Source organism: Plodia interpunctella, chromosome 27 (genome assembly GCF_027563975.2).
Source record: "Plodia interpunctella isolate USDA-ARS_2022_Savannah chromosome 27, ilPloInte3.2, whole genome shotgun sequence".
Taxonomy (NCBI): Eukaryota; Metazoa; Arthropoda; class Insecta; order Lepidoptera; family Pyralidae; genus Plodia; species Plodia interpunctella.
In genome coordinates this window covers 2,623,150-2,632,426 of record NC_071320.1, presented here as the reverse complement: position 1 = coordinate 2,632,426, position 9,277 = coordinate 2,623,150, and the positions used below count along the sequence as shown (strand labels likewise).

The window sequence follows — 9,277 nt, the reverse complement described above, 5'->3', positions numbered from 1 at the left end:
GCAATAGTTGGCGCTGTCAGTAATCTTGCATGAAAGTTGTTATTCATAGCACTAGATGGCGCTTTCAATAATTTTGCGTGGAATTCGTTATCAATCGACCGTAGGTGGCGCTGTCAATGGTTTGTGTAGAAGTTGACGGGAAGTTGTATATACATATTTCAGTTTTTGATCAAATTTTGAAAAACAGTATTGTTTTTCTGAGTTCTTGATATTGTAAATAATATTTAATCGATATACTAATTACAATAAAGTATTTAATTTAAGATTTCGATATTACCAAACGAAAATTGATAAATTTGTTATAAAAATATTTGTGATATTTCGTCATTCCGAAGAAGAATCTTGTATATAACTTTTTGTATTACCTCTGCTAATTATAATAACGACAATTAAATATTGTAATTATAATTTTACCATCTCGAAAAATACTAAAATCTTTCATTGGAATACAAAGAAAAATTATAATTTTAAACGACATTTTCCTTTTGAAGTCTGATGATTAATATGTGGATCCTATCTTTTTGAAAATATTTTGATAACATTATTTTTTGAGTTTTATAGATAGTAGCTAAGCTATAACATATATTTGGGAATCCTAAATTAGGATGACAGAGGCTACGTGGCCGGCTATAGTCTATTATAGTTGTTAGGACTATTTATTTTATACTATTTTTCTAATTTAATTTTTTTTATGATGAATAAATTGTTTTTCTTTAGAACGTCTTGTTTTTTATTGTCTACAGTTTAACCGCGACTAGTTATATCTAAAGCAGCGTAGAATAGTTACATCTAAAGCATCATTCATTATTTATTTGTTTGGTCCAGCAGTTTCGCCGTGAAAGCAAACAGACAGACTCACAGACTTTTGCATATAAGTTACTTTGGAAGTATAGACTAGCTGCTAAGAATGTTTATAACTAAATAACACCAAATGTACTAGACAGATTTGGACGAAATTTGTTACACAGGTAGAATTGAACCTAGGGTTGCACATAGGTCATTTTTTATCTCGAAATTCCTACGGGAGCGATGCCAAAAGACACCACTAGTATCATATAAACTTGGGACAAATACAATCAAGCGCGTTGATGTCTTTTATTCCTGAGTGTCGTGTCCCGTGTACTTTATACTTAGTTTCTCCGCAACGGCTGGATCAATTTTAATGATTTTTTTTTAGATAGTATTTTACTATTAACTTTAATCTATGTAAGTATCATCTTATAATCCGTTTTAAGGTAAAAAAAATCATCTCAACATTTTAACCTTTGATTTTATCTTAAACGAAGAAACTTGATACTTTCAGATTGGCGTACAAAGCACCCGTCCCATTATTCGGACGTGCACCTTTGCGTCGACGCTCCGTTGTTTTACATAGCTTTTGACTTTGACACGCGTCGAAACATAATTTCTGTGTTGTATAAATAAATAATGTATGAACAAATCACACAGATTGAGCCAGCCCCAAAGTAAGTTCGAGACTTGTGTTATGGGATACTAACTCAACGATATTATATTTTATAACAAATACATATATAGATAAATATTCAAGACCCGGGCCAATCAGAAAGGTCATTTTCCATCATGACCCGACCGGGGATCGAACCCGGGACCTCTCGGTTCAGAGGCAAGCATTTTACCACTTCGCCATCGAGGTCGTCAACGTACGGTCGTATCCGTCTACGGACATCAACGCAACGGGAGACGTCGGCTCTGTTGGGTATCTGAGAATCAATTATAACTTAGATTTTACTAGCTTCACCCCGGAGCTTCGCTCCCGTGGGAATTTTGGGATAAAAGGTACCCTATCTGTTATTCCAGGTTAAATTCTACTCGTGTACCAAATTTCATAACAATCCGTCCAGTAGATTTGCGTGAGAGAGTAATATATACATACACACATCCTCACAAACTTTCACATTTATAATATTAGAAGGATAGGATAATATTCAGGAGTGTAAAAAACGCAATAACTTTTGATTCAAACTTCGAAATGCAATAAAAAATATTACCAGTAAAACAAAATACGCTCACGTAATAGTCCTCACGTACTTTTCATCTAATTTTGCACCTTATTGCCTCGAGTTAAGATTTAAAATGGATAAATTTCCATAGAAGAAAATTATGTTATTCTTTGAAGTAATAAAATTTATAACAAAATGGTCAGTTCTTGAAAGTCGTAAACGTCGGTTAACGCGTGTTATGCTTTTTACAACCACGTGTGGTCTAACACAATTAGCTATGTACTGGGGTTTCGCTTATATAAAAATTCGAAAACCAAAATTCTTTACTCAAGTTATAGCCATGCGTCATTGCTCCGTCGCACTCAGTTGCGACGACACAGAACGTTGTAGCTCCGTTGTTTTCTATAGGTTTTGACACTGACGTACGATGACATTCGTCGAAATTGTCATACAATTCCTGCGTTGTTTTGCGACCGACGTCAAAGCGACTGAAACTTGGCAGCTGATAGAATCAATTACATTCCCAAGTGGGGTTAGAGGTCACTCTAAAAAAGCAATTGAAAATTATCAAAACTTTAATGATAAGTATGCACTTATTTTTCATATATCCTAAAATCATGAAAACTACATTAATTCAGGTATGATAATCCACTAAATCTAAATTTCAAATAAAAAAGCCATGTTGACCTCAAACCTATCTTACAGCATTATGTTAATACCCAAACTAACGTTATAAGCCCTGCAGCCGATAGATATTGAGTAATCGTTACCAAATGGCCAATAAACAATAATCTTTGAGACAGTTCATATTATTATTGGTTAAAATGCCGGGTTGTATCGTCGTAACTCATCAATATTACAGTTACACCAACGAGTTTTAAATATCCTTCTGACATCACCTCCCCATCTTTACAATAAAGTTCTTATTTCCTTCAATTTTTAAACTTAAAGCCTTTCGGTTCTGAGAGCTTTGCGTATGCGCAACCAGTCAGTTCAGTATAACTTCCGAACGCAAGCGCGCGGTCGCCATGCGAGCCAAATCGAACAAAAACAACGAATACGAAATTCTAAATTCAAATTAAAATCTATAAACAACATAAAAATAAAAAATTAAATGTCACATCATCCTAGTGTCAGAAATAATCTATCAATTTAAAAAACAAAATCAAATTCGATTTTTAAAGCATATGGCCAGTCCAAGGATGTGAACAGTTTTTATTTGTTCACAGCAAAGGAATGTGGTTTTAATGTGAATGTACAAAAGGACGAGTGTTGTGTGTGGGCACGTGATCTTGATGGTCTGTGACAACCTTTGTGTAGTGGTCAGTTTTGGATTTTAAAATAGGAATTTTATAAGGTAAGAACTCATTATTTTATTTTTAAACTTGTTTATATACATTAAGTACAAATCAAAGATTCGATTTTCAAATGATTAAAGTTAACATTTTAATAAATTTATGGCCAATAAAATGATTGATTTTTAGACATTAGTTTTGGACGGTTTTCTAAAAACTTAATTATTAATAGGTTCTGTTTCTAACCCATCATACATCACCTTGGTCCTTCGTATTTAACAACCTGGACGGAAACCGATATCCGGTTCGAAGGACCCTTTTTATGCATTTATTCCGTATCAAGCCAATTATTTTTTTATACCCAGTACATTATTAATATCATACATAAGAAGCTTCATATAGTTGTAAAAGCCAATCACGGGATATAAAATGGAATCTTTAAAAGTATTTGATTAAGGATGTCGAAGTTAGCTAGCTTTAAGCTAGAACTACGTAATAACTATGATAAAAATATATTTTAATACATTTTTAAGTAAATGTTGATTGTATTTCTCTTTATATTTGAGTCAAACATCATTTTGTACTCCATAAGTATTACCTTAAACATACATAAAACAACGTATCTATCTAAAATTGTATAAAATCTCACTGTCTGATTGTCTGTCTTTTTTTAAGCTTTTATTTTACTTACAATGTATATCGCTATGTCCCTAAGTCTCGTGTGGAATCTTGCAACTCAATTTCGAAGCAGATATCTTCAACCGATTGAGCTGAAATCTTGTACACTCGTTTAGTTTGGACGACAATGCATTATGATAAGCATGACCTGATGGTGCACCCAGGAATGGCTCCAGACGTGGGAACTCCTCAACGGTTTACTGCACAAACATGATTTTGATGTCACACATTGAATGCAATAAGATCTTTTTGACTACAATAAAAGCTTGTGTCATAAATGACATTTCTGTAAATCACTTATTCTTCTTCATAGTCGTATTCCTCATGGCTGAGGGTCGTGGTCATTACGTGGAATGAAACACACACAACAACTTTCTTGGCATTATTAATGAAGTGGTTTGCCATTGCCTTCTCCATTTCACACACAAGTTAATAATAATCAACCAGTGTACAGATTTTCTCACGATGTTTTCCTTCACCGGAAGCAAGTGGTGGTCTATGAAAACTACTATACATGAGTCAGATTGGTATACAAACTCATGTGGCAAGATTAGGATTCGAACCTGGGACCTTATGATCCAAGGCGGGCGTCTTAACCATTACGTCACAACCGCTTCAAACATATTATAAAAATCACTTATTAGTATGGCAGATTATTTACTGTGTATAGTTTGTGTTTAGTTTATGTTGGATGCACGACATACTATGTCGAAATAGATTGATTCATTTTGCAATGACGTCATACTTGTGAATAGTTACATTAACGACCTCCTATGGTTTCTGCCCACTTAATGTACATATACTATACATCTCCCTCTCTCTCTCTCTCTCATCTGAGCGTTTTCCCAGTAAGGAAGACTTAGACGTTGAGCATCGGAGCCCAGTGGCCACTAATGAACATACTATAAATATAATTCAGTAATATACTTACTCCAAACTATATAGCCTTCTTTATGTTTCCTCTGTCGAGGATAACTCCTCGACTGTTACGCCCCGAAACCACTACAAGCCTAGGCTTGTAGTGGTTTCGGGATTGAATTCCATATAATTGTATAAAACACGCTATGTTTTATACAATAATATGAAATTCAACTGCTATTGTTTACCAAATGATCTATCATAGTAATTTACTAGAAATCACTTTAAGGTCACAGAAAAAAAACTAGGATGATGTAATTTGTTTTTAGTTGAGAACAGAGGCGACACGGAATCATCGCTAACATCGAATAGTGAACGACCGCAGCGACTATCAATTTTCTACATGTAGGTAGATACATTAACTACTAGCTGCGCCCCGGGGCCCTCTCGCGCCTGTTATTTCATGTTATTTTCTACCCGTGTACCAAATTTCATAACAATCGGTCTAGTAGATAACGCGTGAAGAGGTAACAAACAAACCTAATTTCCTATTTATAATATTAGTTGGGATTGGGACTTAACGGCGTGTGGTCCCGCCCTAGAATAAGACCACTCCATATCCTCCCGTGGATATCGTACGAAGTGACTAAGAGACACATAACCTTAATAGCTGATAGGCAACAAAATCATTCCCAAAGAGAGTTGACGTTAGGCAGGCGGCCAAAAAATCAACCTTTAAATTTGAAAGATTTTACTATGACTTTACAACCGGCAAAGTTGTGCGACATCCACGAGATGAAGTGGTCATATTTTAGGGCGCAACTACACGCTACAACACCTACTTCCTTATCGACATCCTTACATATTATATAACAAAGTCCTCTATTGCGTCTGTTTGTCTGTTCGCGACCAACTCAAAACCACTGCATAGATTCCCATACGGTTTCCACCATGTGATTCTTAAGAAAGATTTTGGTTTACAATTTATTACAGTTTTATCCGAGCAAAGCCGGGACGGGCCGCTAGTAAAATATAAATTGGTACAAAATACAAGTATAGCAAAGTTCCGGCTGGGCGTGCGACGCGTGACGTCAGGGCGCGGGTGTCAACCTTGACTCGACTGGCTCCCACACGCGGCGCGGGCCCTCACGCTCCAACGACTTGGCACCTGCAGAGGTGTTAACTTAACCGAACGAGATAAAGAAGTTCTCGTTGACAAATTTTTTTTTTTGATGACTATTCGAAGGCCCTAATAATAATAGAAACATCAGTGAAAAAAATACTGTGATAATGCTTTCAAAGATATGACAAAAATAAATACACACATTTTTGGACTCGTCCAAACGCTCCACACTAAATGACACGAACAAGTGACGTCGCGACAACGTGCTAAAATGTTCGCAAAGAAAGAATGTATGTTCGCCAGTTACATTAAATATTACGGTTATGGTGATAACTTCCATGAGAATAGATGGACAATCCACACTCCACAATCAATGGTCCACATTAAGCTTGTATCGCGAGTCCGATGGACACATACATAGAAACGGGCGCAACACACCTAGAAAGAAAGAAAGAAAACATTTATTTGCCAAAAACATGAGTACAAATAGTCAAAATGAATTAGACCTACACGTTTTACCGAATATAGGTATGCAAATATAAATAAATAAATAGGAGCATGCTATCCACTACAAATTCAAAACAAAAAAAGAATTATAATGTACTTATACTAGCCCTAAATTCTATCCGAGTCTATCATTAAAGAAATCATTTAAAGTATAATAACATTTATCAGTTAATAAAGACTTGAGGTGCTTTTGAAATAGATTTAAATTTAAGCTTTTATATTGATTTGGAATTTTGTTGTAAATTATCGGTGCCATACATACTATGCTATTATGCACCTAGCACCGCAGACAAATATTTATGATCACTGCGAGTTTATTTTTTTAAGATATTATTTTAATTATCATTCTCTAGGATGTTTATCTGTATATGTTATACTAGAGGTCGCTCGGTCGGCGTCGCTCGGGTAAAACCATAATAAAAAAGTTGCCTATGTCACTCCATAAGGTTTATTCTATCTCTGTGCCAAATTTCATCAAAATCGGCCCAGTAGTTTTGAATTACAAACAAAACAATCAAAAATAGGAAAAACACGAATGTTTTCTCATTATAAATATTACTAATATAATATAGTACCTTAAATTATTATCCCAGACAATATGGTAGATGACAAATTTTTATTTTGATACTATTCCAAAGTGTTAATATCCCCAGATGTACTCAAAATCTGGATGTGCCTATGTGTACTTTTCGTGATGAGTGGAAATGAGTTAATTTATTCATTGACAGTATACTAGAAGGCCTGTAACAATTTCACAATCAGCTGTGCTAATATATACACGTGTCTTTGCGAAACTTGTACTACATTGTTTGCTTTCCACAGCTGTTTGAAACTAGAACAATCACGATACATATTAGTCTCTATAATAATATAAATAGTCGTAAATTAATGTGAAAATATATGTCAAGTAGGTACTATTTTTTTTATTTACTATCATCAGTTCCTGTATAGGTAAGTATATCTCATTATATCAAATTGCGGTAAAAAAGGTGACTTACATAAATTGATTGAGGTTATGATCCAGTAGTGGGGTATAAAGGGCTGCTGACGATGATAGTCTATAACTATCTATATGTAATCTAATATCTGTTACATAAAATAAAAATGTAAGTGGGCTATTTTTATTCTAGCTAAACGTAAAAACTACTCGATGGAATTTGATGCGGTTTCCTCAGTTGTATACCGGATGATCTAACTTAAAAACTTGTATAAGTTTCATCGCGATATATTGCTTAGAACCCGAGATTTTAACATTAATAAGTTATGAGCGGTCGCACGTAATAAACGCCGGCGAAGTCGCGGACAAAAGCTAGTAGGTAATATAATTGGTATACAGCAATAAGTAAAAGCTTTGTAATGAAAGTCGTTTCATTAAAAACGGTTTCGTTTGTGTTCGTGTTTTAGATTTTATGAACTTTTAATGATTTCCTTAATCAATGCTACCTTTCGTTACCCTTAGGTATTATTGTGTGCTAGATTTTTTAAAACACATGCAATTTGGGTCTCTTCTCTTCTCTTTTCCCCTCGTGCAGATCGTAAGAGTTAATCAAGGAAAAGGGCTAAAACTGAAGATTCGTCTCTAAAGCTATGGGCAATTACACCAATCCATAGTTACTAAAATTATTAATACGAAAGTTTGTCTCTCTACCTGCCTGCCTGTTCCGCTTTCACGGCTAAAAACCGCTGGACCGATTTTGATGAAATTTGGTCCATGTTAATGTTATAAATGTCAAAGTTAAAAACCGCATGAAAATCCGTGCAGTAGTTTTTGAGTTTATCGCCAAGAGACAAACATATGCGACAGAGAACATTGGTTTATAATAATGTATAAGTATAATATTAATCTTACCTAAAAAAATTATACCAAAGGATTCAAGGTTAACGAACGAGGTAATATGAGTCATTTCAAGTCATTCATATGTTTCCTTTTACGTATAGTTTAATTGTATCTTAAATTTTGGGGATAATTGACTGTGATTGCGATTATATATGGATATATCCGTCTGTGTAGACGTTAGTATCGTTTTCTAGTTATTCACGCAATTATAAAAAGATAATAAATCTGTTCTAATTACTCCCTCTCTCTTCTTCTTCTTCTTCTTTGCGTGTTTCAGCTCACCAACGTTTGTCCTAATTTAATATTATAAATGCGAATGTACTTACTTTCGCATTTATAATATTGGAAAAAGAAGAAACAAACAAACAAACTTTTAAGAAATAAACTTTTGTTTCTTACCTGCTCTTCACGCTCTGTGTACTCAAGCAATCTTCTTGAATTTTCTCATACATATAGTTTGGATTGAGGAAGGCATATATGTATCATTCAATTTATACGGGTGTGGTTTGAAAAAAGAAACACACGGACGAAGATGCGGGCATATGATTTGATCGAAATAGTTTGCCGTTGCATATGCATAAGAAATGTGATGATTCTTGATGAAATCTCTAACCATCGATTCGCTAGTCTGTGTATTGGTCAATCGTTGCAAGTGCATATTGAATCAATGCAATTATTTTGCAAGATTCGCGCTATCTCAACTTGCGTTTTAATGTTATTCATTGTTTTAACTGACACAGGAATATCAGAAAAGTTAGTTATTCTAACGGTATTTTATTTGCAATGGTTGAATAATTAGAATGGGTATGTATAGTTCAAGACCTAAGTTTTAAAAGAAATACTTTGTGTTATATAGGCTCCACATTATGCCCGAATTCGGACAGATGTCGAGGCGAATGCATGAACATTGAGTAGTATATATAAGGGCTTTTATTTGCCGCAATGAAAAATCAGCAATGTATACCGAATCCGAAAATGTTTGACGAACTGTTCGCGGATAGTGTGGAAACGACATTAG

General features: G+C 34.6%; 1 protein-coding gene across 1 annotated transcript in view; it reads left to right on the top strand.

Moving 5' to 3' along the window:
* Positions 1–2,948: 2,948 nt before the first annotated feature.
* pio (piopio) overlaps positions 2,949–9,277 on the top strand; it is a 51,715-nt gene continuing 45,386 nt past the window's right edge. The window contains exon 1 of the mRNA XM_053765196.1: positions 2,949–3,318. The gene's annotated coding sequence lies outside the window, so the exon portion shown is untranslated. The remainder of the gene's footprint in view (positions 3,319–9,277) is intronic.